The following is a 21,457-nucleotide window of genomic DNA, read 5'->3' on the forward strand; positions in this document are numbered from 1 at the left end:
TCTTGAGCGCCACTCCCTACGCCTTGCGTTTCGCATTAAATTACCAAGCCCCACCAGAGACTTATAAGAGAGAACGCCTTTTCGGCACATACTCTATCATCTTGAAGATCTCGGGCTGAGGTACGTTACGAAGCGATTCCAGAACCACCATTCACTACTCTTTGATGCAATGCACCACGAGGCCACTCTTCGTAAGCCCTCTGTTATTCTCCGACATTCTCCACTCTCCCTGCTATTTACTTTGTATCACCATGTTCTTCCGCCCAATAGTCCAGATTTACTACTTCTAGAAGACTTTCTCGTTGCTACTCCACCCCCACACATCACTCCATCATATGTTGCACTGTGACCTCCTAATACTAATAGGGCTCCCCCTCGTCTTCATTGCGTCCAGAGTAGCCCCTGGACAGAAGATAACCTACATTCATCTCTCTAATCCTCTTTCTATTGTGGTGTGTTGTCAAGTCCACCTCATGGATTCACCTGCATCACTGCTTTGCTATCACTAATGTCATAATAAATTGAAAGCCAGTATTCTTATCCTTTCCTGATGATTATAGTTAACGGCCATAATGACCTGTACTTAAATGCACCTAATTATAATAAAGAATATATAAAACCTTCTTGCCCCTCTACAATACACCCAAATCAATAGTGAATAGTAACTTCACATCCCAAATAAAGGGCGTAACCCTTTGGGTGGGTGCTAGCTACGGCTAGCAAAATAGCAAAAAAAGCGCTTTTAATTGCTATTGTAGCATTTATATATATATCGGATGTTGCAAAATAAGTATGACAACTCTTGGGAGGTGACTCCTGCCACTGAGACAAGAAAAAAAGTTCTGTTGAACTTTCGGCTATCGGACATAATTTGGAATTTACAAGGTGCCGAAAGCGTGGGAAAGTGACTTTCGGACGCCAATAGTTCTGAAACTATCCAACGTAAAGAGGGCGGGTAAAAAATTCACTGAAGAAGTCATACCTGCTGTATTGAATTTTTCATGTATCACAATCCTACCATGCATGTGCAAGGGATTCCCCAAAGGAACGTAGGGAGTCCCGGATAATCTGCCAAATGAAAATTGGTCTAAATGGATATGAATGATAGGGTTTCTACTAGGTAACAATAATTCGTTTGTATTAAGTCGATATCTGGAACAAATACAAAATGGCGGACACCTTCATGCCCGTTGTGTGTGGTTGCATAGTCGCCAGGTACGGATGCTGACCAACAGTGACGTTCTGAGTATTAAGTTTAGCGAATTTGTACTCAAATGCTCTAGAAAGACATCTGGAGTGTCGGTAGAGCACAACAGATGAAGCAGGGTGATTCACATGTGTGGAAACACTTAACGGAAAATGCCCAGAAATGCACCAATACTCAGTAAACATGAGTTCAAAGCGTCGGAAATGTAAGGAATATCATCAAGAACATGAACGCCATTGCCAATTCACCAATAAAATTCCACCAATTCGATGCAATATGATTTGTACGGTTGCATACCAATAAGGATGAACAACTGAGGCCAAGTTGAAATTGTGCAAGGGGACTCACAAAGAAACTGGTAAACTAAAGGAATGTCACTAGTGGGATTGCATGATCGATATTGAAATGTGGCCAATATGTATGTTGATATCGACATGTAGCTAGCGCTGGGACACCGTCCCACGTGAGAAAAATAGGAAAATAACTACTCGGGTCTTGAATCTGAAGCCGTGGGCTCCCAGTAGGATTGAAAACTGCGACCATGCGAGCGAAAGCGAGCGCTCTAGCCCTCAGGCTCCAGAGAGCCTCACTTTCTCTGTATTCATTTCTTTATGGAATACCCATTTTGTTTGGCAAGTGCTCTTGTACAGCCTCCCGACATGCTTGTGTGTTTCATTTTCTTACCCCTACTGCACAGTTGTAAACAATCAGAGCTTTAAGACGTTTCTTCCTATTTCTCATGTCGTTTTATTTTCCATATGTATAGTGTTCCAGCTGTAGTGTTATATGTGCCAAATTGGTTTCACTTTCGTCTTTGTGTTGGCATGTCCACTGTATGTAAGATACGAATTTCTGGAGGTATTTTCCTATATTTCGACTACGTCATATGTTCCAGAAGACGTGGGACATGATACAAGTTTGTTATTTTCACGCACTATCAGAATTTGAACCATGGATTAAGAGATTTATTTTCATATGTGTCGACTGTGGGACACTGTCCCAAACAAAGAGTAACTAGAACAAACAATCGTGTTCTTGTTACGTTCTATTGAAAAGTGCACCAGATGTAATAGCAGAATGTACAACGTTATTTTCCTAGTTTTCGCACGTGAGACGGTGAGAAAAAGGAAATGAAATATTTTTTACGTCTCATGATTATGCCGCCTAGGCTAAAGCAGGCGGTGATTATGAGAAATGAATGAAATGGTGGAATGAAGAAAGTGGGAGGAAACAGGAGGACCTCAAGAAAACCCACGCACACGGTGTTTGTCAACAACAAAGTTCGCTTGGCGGAGGCTGGGATTGAACCCGGGACCCCAAGTACCAGAGATGAACGCTCTGCCACTGACCCACCACGTGAGATGGTGTCCCAGCAGTAGTGGGACATTTTGACATTTGTCCATTAGCTACATGTTGATGTCAACGCATACATTGGCCACATTTCAATATCGATCATGCGATCCCACTAGTGACATTCCTTTAGTTTACCCAGTTTCTTTGTGAGTCCCCTTGCACAATTTCAACTTGGCCTCAATTGTTGCATCCTTACTGGTATGCAACCGTGCGCATCATATTGCATCGGAACGTTTTGAACTTACGTTTACTTAGTATGAGTATTTTTACGTGCGAAAATTTGCGTTTCTGCGTATTTTTCGTTACGTGTTTCCACACATGTGAATCACCCTGCTTCATCTGTTGTACTCTACCGACACTCCAGATGTCTTTCTAGAACATTTGAGTAGGAATTCGCTACACTTAAAACTCAGAACGTCACTGTTGGCCAGCATCCCTACCTGGCGATTATGCAACCACACACAACGGGCATGAAGGTGTCCGCCATTTTGTATTTGTTCCAAATATCGACTTAATACAAACGAATTATTGTTACCTAGTAGAAACCCTATCATTCATATCCATTTAGACCAATTTTCATTTGGCAGATTATCCGGGACTCCCTACGTTCCTTTGGGGAATCCCTTGCGCATGCATGGTAGGATTGTGATACATGCAAAATTCAATACAGCAGGTATGACTTCTTCAGTGAATCTTTTACCCGCCCTCTTTACGTTGGATAGTTTCAAAACTATTGGCGTCCGAAAGTCATTTTCCCACGCTTTCGTCACTTTGTAGATCCGAAACTATGTCCGATAGCCGAAAGTTCAAGAGAACTTTTTTTCTTGTCTCAGTGGCAGGAGTCATCACCTCCCAAGAGTTGTAACACTTATTTTGCAACACCCGATATATATATGTACTGTTAGAGGTTCTAAAGAAAGTTGGAATAGAAAGAACGAAGACTCATAAGAAACTTATATATGAACCAACAAGTGAGTGTTTCAATAGGGGAGGAAATGACAAAGGAGAGTGCGGTTGGAAGTGGAGTTCGACAGGGATGCTATCTCTCACCTACATTATTTAATATCTACCTAGAAGCAAAGTCTAAAGAACAAATTCTGCATTCTCATGTTTCATTCCTGTCGATGAACAACAGTAAAGAAAAGAAAGGCTTGCAATTTTAGAAGTTCGTGATATCTATCCGCTGGGAAAGAATGGAGTAATCAACAGTCTGTAGATTCTGTTCTGCTTCATCAACAGACACGTAACTCATTCTTCTTTTTGTACATCTGAATGTAAGAGCGACATAAATAATAATAAGCAGACAGAATGAGCTATCAAACAAATACTTCTGTTATTGTCAAAAACAAGCAGAAGGGGCACAACGAAAATTATAGTACGTCTCAGTGACGACGCCAGCTTTAAGTTCTTAGGGGGGCAAAGGAGGGGCAGATACATTTTCGGAGGGGCAGCTATTTGCCATATCAAAAATAACATATTTATTACGTTTGACTTACTTTACATTACATTGTGTATTTCGTTGCTGTTTTCATATTAGACCTATATGATTATAAATTAAACTTATTTCAAGTAAAATTTGTAACTAACAAATAAGTAACGTTTGTGCATGAAATATTTTTCAATGACACACTTGAAGCCTAAACATAAATTGAATTACTTTCGCGTATGCTACAAGTAATACATTTGTTTAGTACTATATGATACGTATCTCTCTCTCTCTCTCTCTCTCTATATATATATATATATATATATATATATATATATATATATAGAAAGAGAGAGAATTCACAGCTGCTGAAAATGTCGTAGTCCAATCCAGAAGTAGTGTAGGTAATAGGTAGAAAAATGAAACATGAAATTCTTATTGTTTCACAGGCCTCTGAAGTGATTGTGTGCCCAAACAGCGAATTTCACGAACATCCAGATCCTAACTGTTATAACATTTTTGTTCCACCAAGGAAAGTCATCGAAGTAAATTAATTAGGAAATCAGTGAAAAACCACGGGACTCTCCTCCGTTATATACAGTGGTGAAGAAGTAAGTGGCTGAGTATAAACGTGGCGATTTCTCAACAAATTATGCTTTACATCCAGGATGATTAAAAGCAATGACTCTTCCCGAAATCATGACTGCAATTTGTGACATTATTCTTGAAAATTGCAGCATTTCAGCCAGTGGTGGATATAGCCTGGGGCCGAAGGCCCTAGGCCACCCCAGTTTTTGAGTTACAAAAATAATTTAAGCTATTATTTATATAATTTTTAAAGTGTATAGTAAACTCACGATATACTTATTATAGTCTGAGGTCTGGCTGCACCTCGCTTTCTCAGTTTTTACCTTATCAGCAAAACTTGTGCCATAGATTCTGGGCATTTCTTTGGAACTCGTCGGTAGCATAATTCAGAATGGCTTGGGTATGCGAAAGTTCTCGGAATAATGTGTTCCCAAAAAATCTGCCAGAAGAATAAAAGTGTGACGGCATTAAGAGAAGTCTTCTTCCAATTTGACCGCAATGCTGATCAATTTCGCTCACAAATAGTAACCATAGATGAAATATGGTTGTATTACTATGATCCTAATCGAAACAACAGTCAATGGAGTATTGGCACTCATTTCTCCATCGCCCCAAGAAGTTCAAGACACAGAAGTAGGTTAAGAAACTGTTTGCAACATTCTTCTGGGATAATTATAGAGTCGTACTCATAGACTACCTCCGCAACGGTCAGATATTTAATCCAGAATCTCTACATACTTACAAAACTGAAAGAAAAATTCAAAATTCAACGCCGCGGAAAATGAAAAGAAAGGAATTCTGTTCCTTCAGGAGAATACACCTGTCCATCAAGCCCCTGCGAACACAACTGACATTGCATAATCTAGGATTTTAATGTCTAGATCATCATTCTTATTCCGCAGATTTAGCTGCGTCTAACTATTACGTGTACTTATTTCCCAAAAGGACGCCATTTTAGATCTGATAGGGGTAGTGCCACGAACAGTGGTGCGAGGAAATCTTCAGATTTTTTTAACTTTCCTGCAAAAACTGGAGCACTGCACAAGGTAGTATATTCACTCTCGGAGGAAGTGTAGAAGAAGTAAAACTTCACCATTCCACGTGCACTCTTTCTGGGTTGGGCTACGAATTTTTTAGCAGTTCCTAGTCAATATGGTAGACGTCACGTCAGTACTTTCAAACAAAATAAGTAAGGGAGCACTAGTATATTCCAATTACTAACGAAAGATCAGCACTCTGACAATACGTTTTATTGGGAACCAATTTAATTCCATAAATTTATTATTATCATTTGCAGGAAGGGAAAACATAACCCTTTTTATCCCCTTCAAAAAATTAAACCCTGGTAGTTGCAAACTAAACTGTTATAAGCACATCCTCTGAATATTGAAAGCCGAGAATAATGTTTCAGAAAAAAGAAGTATAGACCTTGAAATAAAACAAAATATGAAACTGAAAACTTCAAACCTGGATAAATACAAACAAGTTACGTAACTTTCTTTTGTTTCCAATCGAAGTTGATCCAATAAGAAGAAAACAGGTCGGCCAAATCTACTATTATTCGCTAGGCACAATAATTAAAAATCATAAGAAAGAAGTATAACTAAAATTTACCTCAAAAGGCGCTAAATTAGAAAACAGAAATATGCGTGCATACCCAGACGCTCAAAGAAGAAAGCTTCCATAGTAAATGCATGGAAAGTAGACTACAATTAGTCAATGAGATTGGTTATGATAGTGATATAAAATACTACATGTAGAATGTTTAAATATTGTAGGAGTCTGGGGGAAGGGCAGTCTAGGTGGCAGAAGTAGCTACTAAGGGGCACTCGCCCCCCTCTGCCGTCGTCACTGGTACGTCTCAAGCGAATAATAATATACACTGTCCAGACAAAACATTAGTATGCAACATAGCTCAATTTAATGGCAACGATGAGTGTAATGTTTTAAATAGAGAAAATAGTTTAGGGAATAGAGAGAGACCCGCTCTCAAGACCCACACGATAACTACACCTATTGTTAGGTATAGGATTCTGCATTGCACCAAATTAATATCGGACAGAAAGAGTATAAGGCACTATTGGACTCTGGCAGTCAAATTTCTATTTGTACTAGGGAGTTTCGTCATCTTAACACCAAACATATCAAAACACGTACTATTATCTGTCCATTTCGGGTAAAGGACTTGAAACACATTAACAACTTAGCTGTGTTAAAGTTCAAAATTGATGGCTATTCTTTTACGCATACTTTTAGAGTAGTAGACAAATTCGCATCTTCTGTTTTGTTGGAGAATGACTGGTTGCTTCTTCAACATGTCACTATTAACCAATACATTCACATAGTTCACATAGTTAGGTTTGAGAAACCCACTGAATACGTGCTACCTGAGAGTCGTGCTATAGGTGCAGTTTCCGAACAAACAGCAAACTTAAGGTTAGTTTTAACATCCAAATAGTATGTGTCTAAAACGGTAGATGGCGCCACCGTCGCCAATGTTAACAATACAACTAATAAAATTAAAACAATCAAAAATAAAATGAATAATTCAAAATTTAAGCAAAAACGGATATAATCTGGTTAATGGACGTTACAAAATCTAGGGAATGGTATGTGTCGATTTCGGATATTGTTAGTTTCACTGTCAGAGACCACCATTGTTAAGTAAACAATCAGCTTTATCTGCCGTATTTTCTACCAGAAACTGACCAAACTTTGCACACCCATTTAAGATTGAAATATATAGTGAATGGTACGTGTCGATTCCACATATTGTTGTTAGTTTCATTGTTGAAGGCTACCATTGTTAAATAAACAATCAGCTTTATCTGCCACACTTTCTACCACAAACTTACTCAACTTGGCACACCCATTCGATTACCACAGAGATATCTAGGAAATGGTACCAGTCGATTTCACATATTGTTAGTTTCATTGCTCGTGGCCACCATTGTTAAACAAACAATCGTTGGATTTCTCCATTGTTAAATAAACAATCAACTTTATCTGCCATACTTTCAACCACAAACTAACCAAACTTGGCATACTCATTTGCGATTGAGACATCTATGGAATGGTAATGTGTCCATTTCACTTATCGTTGTTAGTTTCATTGTTAGAGGCCACCATTGTTAAATAAACAATCAACTTTATCTGCCTTACTTTCTACCAGAAACTGACCAAACCTTGCACACCCCTTTAAGATTGAAATATCTAGGGAAAGATATGTGTCGATTTCTCATATTGTTGTTAGTTTCATTGTTGAAGGCCACCATTGTTAAATAAAAAATCGTTGGATTTCTACATTGTTAAATAAACAATCAACTTTATCTGCCACACTTTCAACTACAAAGTGCCCAAACTTGGCACACCCATCGGATTACCACAGAGATATCTAGGGAATGGTACCAGTCGATTTCACATATTGTTTTTAGTTTCATTGTTGGAGGCCACCATTGTTAAATAAACTATCAACTTTATTTCCTATACTTTGTACCAGAAACTAACCAACTTGGCACACCCATCGGATTACCACTGAGATATCTAGGGAATGGTACTTATCGATTTCACATATTATTGTTATTTTCATCGCTTAAGGCCACCATTGTTAAATAAACAATAGTTGGATTTCTCCATTGTTAAATAAAGAATCAACTTTATCTTATATACTGTCTACCACAAACTAACCAAACTTTGCACACCCATTTAAGATTGAAATATCTAAGGAATGAAACGTGTTGATTACACATTTTTTTGTAAGTGTCATTGTTAATGGCCACCATTGTTAAATAAACAATCAAGTTTATCTGCCATACTTTCTATCACAAACTGACCAAACTTGGCACACCCATCGGATTACGACAGAGATATCTAGGGAATGGTACCTGTCGATTTCACATATTGTTTTTAGTTTCATTATTGGAGGCCACCATTGTTAAATAAACTATCAACTTTATTTCCTATACTTTGTACCAGAAACTAACCAACTTGGCACACCCATCGGATTACTACTGAGATATCTAGGGAATGGTACTTGTCGATTTCACATATTATTGTTATTTTCATCGCTTAAGGCCACCATTGTTAAATAAACATTTGTTGGATTTCTCCATTGTTAAATAAACAATCAATGTTATCTGAAATATTTTCTACCACAAACTAACCAAACTTAGCGCACTCTTTTACGATTGAGATATCTATGAAATGGTACTTGTCGATTTCACTTATTGTTGTTAGTTTCATTGTTAGAGTCCTCCATTTTTAAAGAAACAATCAACTTTATCTGTCATACTTTCTACCAGAAACTGACAAAACTTTGCATACCTGTGTAAGATTGAAATATCTATGCGATGGTTCATGTCGATTTCACATATTGTTGTTAGGTTCGTTGTCGGACACTACCATTGTTTAGTAAAAGATTCACTTATTTTCCATACTTCTTACCAGAAGCTGACCAAATTTGACATATTTATTTACGATTCAGGTATCTCGAGAATGGTACATGTCGATTTCACATATTGTTGTTAGTTTCATTGTTGGAGGCCTCCATTAAAAAAAAATCAACTTTATGTTCCATACTTGGTACCAGAAACTGACTACACTTGGCGTAACTATTTACGTTTAGAATATCTACTGGATGGTACATATCGATTTCACATATTATTGCTAATTTCATTGTTAGGGGCTACCAATTTTAAATAAACAGTAAACTTTATTTTCTATACTTGCTACCAGAAACTAATCAAACTTTGCTTACCTATTTACGGTTGAAATATCTATTGAATGGTACATATCGATTATCAAGTTCTAACAAGCCCCTAGCCAAATCATGTGTAATACGTCAATATGCGTTGGAATCAAACGATAATTATTCGTGATCAAACGAGCTGGCCAAATTCCGATTGATTTTTTTTTTCATGGTGGCTCTGGTGGAGGGGCTAACAGGTCATCGGTAAATGTTATTGTTCGGAAAATGGAATAGTAAAAAAAAAAAAAAAACTTTCATTCAGAACTTTGTTGCGTCTGCTTTGTACCCAGTGTGAATTAGTTGTGCCGCCAATTTTTTTTTTTTTTTTTTTTGTCTCAGGTGGAGCGGGATGACCCCCTACAGCGTTCCTAGAATTGCACTCTAAAAGCCCACAGCGTTCCTAGAATTGCACTCTAAAAGCCCCTACCATATAACTGACATGTGTTTCACAGCAGACACCTCACATTTGAACTCTGTTGAGATTCTTTGTAAGTTTGTCGGCTGTACGTACAAATTGAGAGAATAAACATTTATTAGGGTATGAGAAGTTCTCGAAATAAATTTGCAAGCTGAATATTTTTAGCGACATACGTGAAGAGTAATTGTATACCCTTGAAGAGTACCGTGGAGAGTAAGAAAGCTCTAAGCAAAATAATTCTTGAATAAATAGCAATGTAGTCACACTAATGTATATATGGCATGTTGTATTTCTACCAGATTGTCAGAGCACTAATTCTGTCATTTTTTATGTGAGCGATCTCGCTACGTAATCTCCAGAAGAACATTAAAAAAAATTGTTTCTAGGTCTATTCCATTTTAAACAAACGAAGTACGTTGCGTAAAAGAACTTTCCATATTAAAATATTTGATGGGTAGAGTAGTTTGAGTGGGATTTGATTGTTATTGCATGTACTTATTGCATGTTGAATGGGTAGCTGGGAAAGCAGCCAGGATATTCATTCTGACGGTTGCAAGCCCGTGAAAATACAGAGCAACAGTTACTCCAAGGGAGTAGATAATAGATAAAAATTCTTAAAACTACCGTGGGGCAGAGAGCCGAAAGAGGGTACAGTGTGAAATTTTGGGCCGCAACTAGGGAAGTTCCGCCAGGGACGCAGGATCACCTATATACGGCTCTCGTTGTTGAGAAACTAAAATTTTTCAATTACTCGTATACGGAAGATAAACATTACGAAACTATTTTTATTTATTTATTTATTTACTTATTCCTCACAGAAGATTCATATTTCTGAAATTCAGGTTTACATTCATTTTCTTAATTTCTGTTTACACCATACTGCGAGTTAGCGTCTCGACAGTATTTCATGAACATCAAAACACAACCATGCGTAACTGATTACGTAAACAAACAGACAATAACAAACAATAACAATAACACGTGCCATTCCAACATATCACAATTTCACATAGTTTCTTAACTTAGACTTGACTTTCAATTATAATTATTCCAATCACCTAATAAAAATCCTATAATCCTTTAATATGTATCTACAATATATATATATATATATATATATATGTGTGTGTGTGTGTGTGTGTGTGTGCTAAATGTAAAATATTTATTTTTGAACCAATGCTTCCAATCCAAATAATAGAGCTCCACGGCTCCAACTCGCCAAGTGTTCCATCAGAACAAATTCCGCCTGTGTCACCTTCTACACATCAGTGGCTATGACCATAGTTTATTTTATGATATCAATTGACTGAATGTGCTTTTCAAGTTTCTAGCTCATTTTCTTGGAAAGAGAATGCTTAAGACTCTCTTAGTATTGCAACGAGACGAGACAGGATTCTTTGAAGCGAGACACGATACAAAACGAAACGCTTTGTGAAATGTCTCGTCTCGTGTCTCGAAAAATGAAAACACAGTTTCTGAATTTGCTTAAAAATTTCTTAACTCGGGATAAATTATTTGCCTTCGAAATGTATACCATCCTTTATTATTTCAAATGATCCAAATGATTCAATGTTTCAGATCCTACAAAGAACAGTGAATACCTAAAGCACTTTTAAAAATGATTCTTACCAACAGCTTTCACTTCCATTTTTCAATCGATTCAAGTTTAATTATTTTGTGATATTGCTCCAGATTCAAATACAATGTAAAGCATTCATTGAGATCAGTGTTTCAGAGCATTTTATTCCCGGGGCTGGTGGAAATATCTGCGTATAAAAATTCTGTTATAGAAGTATAAGTAGAAGTAGCAATTTTATCAGTAACTAACTATTGTTTCATGGTCTTTCTCGTTCCGAACCAAGACAGAAACGTGTCAGCCTTTCTCAATACTGAGTTTTGAAAAGATGCTGTTTTGACAATATTTTTTTTTTGTTTTTTTAATGTTGTTCGAAGCTAAACCATTTTTTAAATGGGAAAGTTACATAGGCCTCCTTATTTGTAGAAGTAGCGCCAGGGGTTCTGCAAAAAGGATAGAATAAATGGGGAAATCTTGCCTTTCGAGTGTACTGACGGTATTGACAAATGTTCCTATCGAAGTAATTACTGGTTCAGTCGAAACTAAGCAGTCGTTGCTGGAAGATTGCAGTCGTGTTGTGTGTTCTGCTCTGTTAACCAAACCAAACTTGGTTAAAAGTTGTAATTTTAACCACTTGGTATAACAGCTCTTTTTGTCAGCCTCAGCCTTTCTGGTGTTGCCACGAGACAAGACAGAACCATTCGATACGAGACGAGACGGGCACATCTTTTCTAGACGAGACGACACAGCCAGAAGTCTCATCTTGTCTCGTCTCGTCTCATGATGAACTCTAGACTCTCTAGATATACCAGTAAAAGGAATGACAACGTTCCTGGCTTCAAAGTATAAATAACTGATTAGAAATATAGTTTGTATTTTGAAACAACGCAATTAAAATGTATTTATTAACAATCGAAAGGAACAACAGAAAAAAATAGACGGAGCAAGATAAAATTATTTACCTACTGTAGTGTTTGTGGTTCTACTATTTCAGTTTTAGGTAGCCTTCACACTAGGATCCTGTAAGCCACTCACGTGAGGTGCACCTGAAATGCACTTCGGTACAAGTGAGCCGCTCCTCTGAGCTGCTATGAAGATCACCCCGCCAGTAGTTGGCTCGAGCGGGCTGCTGGCGAGGAAGAAAATAACAGTGTTACGAGAGCCCTTCACACATGAACGTGAACTCAGTTGGAATGGAGAAAAATGTACATATATTTGATGTTGAAAATTTTCTCATTTTGGTGTTATTCTGATGAAATGCACACTTTACACTATTATACTGTATGTCAAACGAAGATATAAACATCCTGAAGTAGTTGGAAAATTTTCTTTCATTTTACATTATTTCCAGTCTTGATCGATTTGTAGAATGATTCCACATTGTTCTATATGTTACTTTTTCTTGCAATTTACCGCCAAGATCAAAGCTACAGCTTCTTCTGGCTCTAGTATGGCTGTCATTTTTGTATTACGATCTTCTGAGCGACTCAGAAGTATACAATGCCTTCACACTACAGGTTCACATGAGCGGCTGATATGAGTGGTTCACAAGATCCTAGTGTGAAGGAAACCTTAGGTTAAAACTGTAGTGTGTACTTGACTTTGGCTCTTTATTGCCATTATACTATCTTTCACCTTAAGTAATTTACAAGAATTGGCTCGTAATACAAAAGTTTTTGTTTCCAAAAATTGAAAGAAACGATTTTAATGTGTGAAAACCTAACGCCCAGTTTTTATTTTATCCAAGTTATTAGCTAGTTCAAGAGAGATTTTCTTAAACCCTTCCCAGCCCGCCTTTAAAATCATTAAGAAGGTTACTAGACCATCGGAAGTTGATGACCAGATATAAGTTCCAGTATGAAACTCTCATCCACCATATTATCCTGACATCTTTCCCACCGACTACCGTCTCTTTCGGAATGTCGACCACTTCTTGTAAGAGAAGACTTTCCCTGATGATTGGGCGGTGGAACGTGCGCTAGATATCTTTTTCGCATCCTTCTTCTCGGAATCAAATAATTGGGTAAAGAATGGAGAAAGTGTGGACTCCTCTTCCATGACGCAAAGTCTGGTCAATCTACGCTATGTAGGTTTCTCAAAACAAAGAAAAACGGATACATTTTCGAGAGGCCTCGTATAGTAGTAATTAATTCATTGCGTGTTGCTGAGGAAGCTAAAAATTTCTCTTCTACTATTCAAACCAGGGGCAAAAGTGAGAAGGAATGCGGAGAGACGCCGTACTTTCTGAAAACAATTACAATGAGCAAAGATAGGCAGGTGGGACGGCATGGCGTCATGCGTCCCCTTACCTTTTCAGATCCACTTTTACCCCTGATTCAAACAATACAAATTCATATCAAACATTGCTCCATAACATGAGTTACTTTCAGGAGCTTAAAGAAAACTGAAGCAACCAATTTTTAGCTTAGAAATATAATCTACACACGCCAATTTCCTTAGTATAGTAAAATAATTATTATATATATATATATATATATATATATATATATATATATATATATATATATATATATATATATATATATATATATATATATATATATATACATATATATATATATATATATATATATATATATATATATATATATATGTCTTCGATGGGAATATTAAAGACAGAGCATTGGAGCTGTTTCTACAGTATTCCTTACAATGGAACTGATATTAATAAGCATAACTATCTTTGTCTTCAATCGCAGAATTTAGATTGATGGCAGTGGGAAGTCTAAAACCATCAAAGAGTTGATCAAAATAGGAAACAACAGGAAGTATAAAGAATTAGTAGAAAAATTAAAGTTATTGATCAACGCAAGAGACATGCTGTATTCCCTCGAAAATAACACCGAGTCTTATACGATTAAGGGTTTGCTCAAAAGATGTATTAGGGATTAACAGGGAACTGAATCTCCGAGATATGGTACAATACACAGAAATGTGGTATATCTGGTAATACTGTACTTGTCGACTAGGGAGCATTAACGTGATTGCTGTAAATGAAATGAGCAATTTAAATGTTTTTTGAGAAGTTTATCGGGAATTTTTAAAGTTAGTAACTTCAGATAGAAAAAGTAGAAATAAATCACTATAAGCTAATTCAATTCTAGCCTTGCAGTTACAATGATTGGGCTTATTCTCGAAGTAAAACTTGTATTGCAAGCAATCTGAAAAAATAATTCTAGGGCTTATTTTTTTAGTTAGATCTTATTTTCGTGTAAACGTGATAGAATAATTTATGACTAATGAGTAATGCTTTCTCTTGAGAGAAGTCTCACGGGTTAATTTTACATGTTTATACCTAGAAGCTAAAACTCCTCTAGTGTACTTACTGTTGTCTACATGAATCTGAACATTAAGTAATTTATCTTCTTTCACCTTGTAACAATAAAATTGTAACTTCCACAAATTTGACTTTCCTCAAGAGTCGCCACTGATTGTGGCATAACTTTTACCAGTAAGTGTGGTCCTCACACTGGTGCGAAAAACCGACAATGCCATGAAGTACATCTATTTCAATGTATTGGATACAATGATAAGTAAGTTTGAACACAGATTCACAGGAAATCAGTGAACTCCAGTGGTGGACAAACACCGGGTGCGTGGGTTTTCTGTCGGTTCTTCCTTTTCCTCACACCTTTTTCATTCCACCATTTTATTCATTACTCACCATGATCGTCTCCTTTAGCCTAACCGGCATAATCGCGGGACGTAAAACTCAAAGATTTCATTTTTTTCATTTTCACTTCACACTGTAGTTTGCACCTATAACTGAAATAGTATAATCACAAACACTACAGTAATAAATACATTTTATCTCGTTTCGTTCTATTTTTGTGTTGTTCCTTTCGATTATTAATAAATAAATTTTTTTGTGTTCTTTCAAAATAGTTTTCTAATAGTTATTTATACTTTGGAATTCGACATGTTAGAAAGCGTATGCGGCAAATTATCACGAGCAACATACGTTGGAACAAAATCCGAAATATAATGGTAGGTTTACGAGGGTATACATAGGTTGGATGAAAGTAGTTCTATATGTTACTTTTTCTTGTAATTTACCGCCAAGATCAAAGCTACAGCTTCTTCTGGCTCTAGTATGGCTGTCATTTTTGTATCACGATCTTCTGAGCGACTCAGAAGTATACAATGCCTTCACACTACACGTTCACATGAGCGGCTGATATGAGTGGTTCACAAGATCCTAGTGTGAAGGAAACCTTAGGTTAAAACTGTAGTGTGTACTTGACTTTGGCTCTTTATTGCCATTATACTATCTTTCACCTTAAGTAATTTACAAGAATTGGCTCGTAATACAAAAGTTTTTGTTTCCAAAAATTGAAAGAAACGATTTTAATGTGTGAAAACCTAACGCCCAGTTTTTATTTTATCCAAGTTATTAGCTAGTTCAAGAGAGATTTTCTTAAACCCTTCCCAGCCCGCCTTTAAAATCATTAAGAAGGTTACTAGACCATCGGAAGTTGATGACCAGATATAAGTCCCAGTATGAAACTCTCATCCACCATATTATCCTGACATCTTTCCCACCGACTACCGTCTCTTTCGGAATGTCGACCACTTCTTGCAAGAGAAGACTTTCCCTGATGATTGGGCGGTGGAACGTGCGCTAGATATCTTTTTCGCATCCTTCTTCTCAGAATCAAATAATTGGGTAAAGAATGGAGAAAGTGTGGACTCCTCTTCCATGACGCAAAGTCTGGTCAATCTACGCTATGTAGGTTTCTCAAAACAAAGAAAAACGGATACATTTTCGAGAGGCCTCGTATAGTAGTAATTAATTCATTGCGTGTTGCTGAGGAAGCTAAAAATTTCTCTTCTACTATTCAAACCAGGGGCAAAAGTGAGAAGGAATGCGGAGAGACGCCGTACTTTCTGAAAACAATTACAATGGGCAAAGATAGGCAGGTGGGACGGCATGGCGTCATGCGTCCCCTTACCTTTTCAGATCCACTTTTACCCCTGATTCAAACAATACAAATTCATATCAAACATTGCTCCATAACATGAGTTACTTTCAGGAGCTTAAAGAAACTGAAGCAACCAATTTTTAGCTTAGAAATATAATCTACACACGCCAATTTCCTTAGTATAGTAAAATAATTATTTAAATATATATATATATATATATATATATATATATATATATATATATATATATCATGTCTTCGATGGGAATATTAAAGACAGAGCATTGGAGCTGCTTCCGCCCCAGGCTCAAATGAAGCAACAAGGAAAGTTTCTACAGTATTCCTTACAATGGAACTGATATTAATAAGCATAACTATCTTTGTCTTCAATCGCAGAATTTAGATTGATGGCAGTGGGAAGTCTAAAACCATCAAAGAGTTGATCAAAATAGGAAACAACAGGAAGTATAAAGAATTAGTAGAAAAATTAAAGTTATTGATCAACGCAAGAGACATGCTGTATTCCCTCGAAAATAACACCGAGTCTTATACGATTAAGGGTTTGCTCAAAAGATGTATTAGGGATTAACAGGGAACTGAATCTCCGAGATATGGTACAATACACAGAAATGTGGTATATCTGGTAATACTGTACTTGTCGACTAGGGAGCATTAACGTGATTGCTGTAAATGAAATGAGCAATTTAAATGTTTTTTGAGAAGTTTATCGGGAATTTTTAAAGTTAGTAACTTCAGATAGAAAAAGTAGAAATAAATCACTATAAGCTAATTCAATTCTAGCCTTGCAGTTACAATGATTGGGCTTATTCTCGAAGTAAAACTTGTATTGCAAGCAATCTGAAAAAATAATTCTAGGGCTTATTTTTTTAGTTAGATCTTATTTTCGTGTAAACGTGATAGAATAATTTATGACTAATGAGTAATGCTTTCTCTTGAGAGAAGTCTCACGGGTTAATTTTACATGTTTATACCTAGAAGCTAAAACTCCTCTAGTGTACTTACTGTTGTCTACATGAATCTGAACATTAAGTAATTTATCTTCTTTCACCTTGTAACAATAAAATTGTAACTTCCACAAATTTGACTTCCCTCAAGAGTCGCCACTGATTGTGACATAACTTTTACCAGTAAGTGTGGTCCTCACACTGGTGGGAAAAACCGACAATGCCATGAAGTACATCTATTTCAATGTATTGGATACAATGATAAGTAAGTTTGAACACAGATTCACAGGAAATCAGTGAACTCCAGTGGTGGACAAACACCGGGTGCGTGGGTTTTCTGTCGGTTCTTCCTTTTCCTCACACCTTTTTCATTCCCCCATTTTATTCATTACTCATCATGATCGTCTCCTTTAGCCTAACCGGCATAATCGCGGGACGTAAAACTCAAAGATTTCATTTTTTCATTTTCACTTCACACTGTAGTTTGCACCTATAACTGAAATAGTATAATCACAAACACTACAGTAATAAATACATTTTATCTCGTTTCGTTCTATTTTTGTGTTGTTCCTTTCGATTATTAATAAATAATTTTTTTTGTGTGTTCTTTCAAAATAGTTTTCTAATAGTTATTTATACTTTGGAATTCGACATGTTAGAAAGCGTATGCGGCAAATTATCACGAGCAACATACGTTGGAACAAAATCCGAAATATAATGGTAGGTTTACGAGGGTATACATAGGTTGGATGAAAGTAGTGGTAATATTGTTGTCGCGTCAAAGGGCTGTATCTCAGCACTACAAGAGTCCCTTTGCTGATAAGAGAATGTGAAGCGATGAAGTGTGGCGAGTAGAAACAACTGTGTGTTATTCAGTCGAAAGTATCAGTGCCGTAAAGTAGAGAATAGTAGAAACGTCATAACAATAGGAAGGACGAACAACGTGCATGGATCAAGATTAAAATGGGACGTGAACACCTTGTGCAACAATGTTTTATGGACTGCCTTACAACCTTTCCTCAAAAGTGAAGGAACCACTTCGCAGGAAGCATTACGACACAAGAGAAGCAGTCATCCGTGCCATATGGCGACCCCTGTGGAACATCGACAAAGATTGACTCGCTAACGGTGTATGAGGATACGCACAGTGGTCGGAAACTGGGATAAAACGGTCAAAAATCGAATTTGTCAGCTTCGCCGCCTATGAAATCGGTATTGATATATGATTATAAGTATCTCTCCTGCTTCCAAACCCGGAGTTTCAAGACAAAGGAATATTTTCGCTGTAAACAGGAACAAATACAAGTGCTGAAAAATCAGTAAAAAATTAACTAAACAATATGATATGTTTTAACAATTTATATCCTTTCTGAAGTCGATGAAAGAGGTTGAATAGTACATTGGACTCAAATACTATGTGTTTAGTGAAGAGTTTTATTTGTTATCCATTGTCATGCCATTTATATGATAGCCTTGTTAGCATTACTGAAAATTTACAGACATGCTGATGTTAGTAGCTCTGCAGTCTAAGCTTATCCTTGCTTATCTGCAAAATAAGGTTTATTGAGTTGACCATGAGTAGTACAAAGGTTGGGCATTGGAAGTAGCTGCAGCCAAGTGAAGGCTGAAGGACTCAGCCCCATCTAATGAGGGATGATTAGAACAAGTTCGAATAATTTTGTTTTTTGCAGGTTCTTATTATGAAATATTGAAGAGAATCAAGGTATTTGAGTATTGAATAACTATAGACATACATTTTAGTGCTTCTTCGTTTTTCCTTCACAATATAAAAATCTGGATAGTGTAATGTCTTTTAATAACCGTAAAGCTAACACCAGGATTCAGTCTTAATATGATCTGAAAATGTATGAGATGTATAAGACCAGTATGCAGTTAAACGTTTCCCCCTCTTTTTAAAGAAATATTTTTAAAAAAATGAAGTTTACAATGTAACTATCCTTTCTGGTTTACAAAAAAATGTTGCTCCCCTCAAAAATCCCTGCCCCCTTTATCCTCCGCAAAGAAATTAGAACTGGTGTCATCGAAGTGTTTATGCTCTGTATATCTAAATATGTGAGGACCACGGTGACTCAGTAGTAGTACGAGGTTCCTGGTTCAATTCCCGGTGAGAGAGCCTTTGGAATTTTAATTGTTCTCGATGTTTGGTTCTTCATCTCTTTGTTCTTATTGGTTACTTGATAAACGAATAAATGAAGTAAAAACGAGTAAAACATGGTAATTAGGTAATTACGTTGCTGAGGCACATTTGGTAAATCATTTTTAAAAAGTGATATAGACCTCTGGTGCATGGTGTCTTTGGTTCGATACCAGCTCACGCCAAGTGAACTTTGGTAGACAAACATGATGTGTGTGGGTTTTCTCGGGTTTCTCACGTTTCCTCCCACTTTCTACATTTCACCATTTCATTCATTTCTCATAATCACCGTCTCCTTTAGTCATGAAGGCATAATCCTGGGACGTAAAACTTATTGATATATATATATATATATATATATATATATATATATATATATATATATATATATATATATATATATATCTTACACTTTAGATACTGCCGGGAATACAAAGCAATAAGCTACAAAATGATTTAGTCATTGGAGTAAAATTTGGAATTTAAGCTACCAAAAATCTACTACCATATGCAGACACACTATCCGCTAAACCAGTAATGATTTCAGAAGATTTGCACTGAGGGGAGGAATTTCAAAATACAATTAGTGAATGTAGTGCTGCGAAAACAATGATAACCCACGTTAAGTACGATTGGAATTTTCTCCTGAAGGGGATTTTCCGCTTGACTACTACCTGGAATTATCGCAGCACTAGACTAACAGGGATGTGTAGTCCTGAAATAGCAACCCTATTAGTAGAATTGAGAAGCTTGTTTCCAAAACCTGCTAAACGACATTTTTTTTTCGAAAATTAGTTAAGCACGCCATTTTATTCTTCATTGGCTCTAGATTGGACCTTCAACAGTTTTTTGCTCCCAAAACATATTTTTACTGATGAAAATAGCATGTAAAATAAATGTTTATTTCCAAAAACCTCTATTTTCATTTACTATTTATTTCCAAAACCTACTAATACCAGTTTATTTCCAAAACACGCTAAAAAAGAATATTTTTTGTCGAGAACTCTAATGTCTATTTCCAAAACATGCTAAAATCGTATTTAAGGGAAATAACGTTTTACTTATGATGAATAATTTTAACTAATTTCATTCATACTTAAAATATCTTTATTTATAGACTGGTAGTACTGATACTAACAGCAACTTTCCCACAATTGCTTTATTATGCGTTCATTTGTTTCCTTTGTTGACATTGCGAAACCCGCCAAAGATAGAGATCAGTTCGTTTGTTTGTGTGTTGTCATACATACGTAGCGTATTCAAGCTACGTACCCAATTTGAAAAAAAAATCGATTTTTAGAAAGCTTGAGTTGCCATAATGTCGGACAACAGTGATTTGGGAGCTTTTGAGCAACCTATGGAAGTTGAATATAAATCAAGGAAACGAAAACAGTTTCCAGAGAATAGGATGAGAACTAAGGATAATTATCACATTATATACACCCACAAAAGCGAGGATAGCTTTTTTAAGATAGATATGGTATCAGAAAATGATATACAAGCATTCCATGATAAATTTTGGGATCTTAGTAGTGCAGTTAAAGAAAGAAGGAGCATTGTAGTAAAGTCGGTATTTCGAAGAAACAAAAGTGGATCAATGAATGCCAATATCAGGAAGCGACAATGGTCTACCAACTATACCATCCGAACAAGTAATGGTATATTAAAAATATGCAAAGAATCATTCATGGGTATTCTCAAAGTGGAAAGAGCAAAAGTTGAAAAGGCTGCTAGAAAAAAAAATGGAAAACGAAAAGAAAAAGAATGAACGACAGAGCTAAATTTGAGAGTTTATTTTATCAGAAATTTAAAAACTGACCTCTAAAAAAAAAAGAAATAATTGTAACTTCGTGAATGACAATTTCAACAATTTTCAATAAGATGGAAAGACATTGCACACTTCTGCTTTATCCATTGGATCTGATTATAAACGGCAAACAACTGCAATAAACGAAGTTGGGAAAATGTACTCGAGATGGTAGCACATTATATACTTGCGCTTCCATCTACTGGTTGTTAGACAAATTACAACATTGAAGCTTTCTAAACACGAAACATCGTATTATTGTATAATATATA

This window comes from Thermobia domestica, chromosome 11, assembly GCF_964235325.1.
Source record: "Thermobia domestica chromosome 11, izTheDome1.hap1.1, whole genome shotgun sequence".
NCBI lineage: Eukaryota > Metazoa > Arthropoda > Insecta > Zygentoma > Lepismatidae > Thermobia > Thermobia domestica.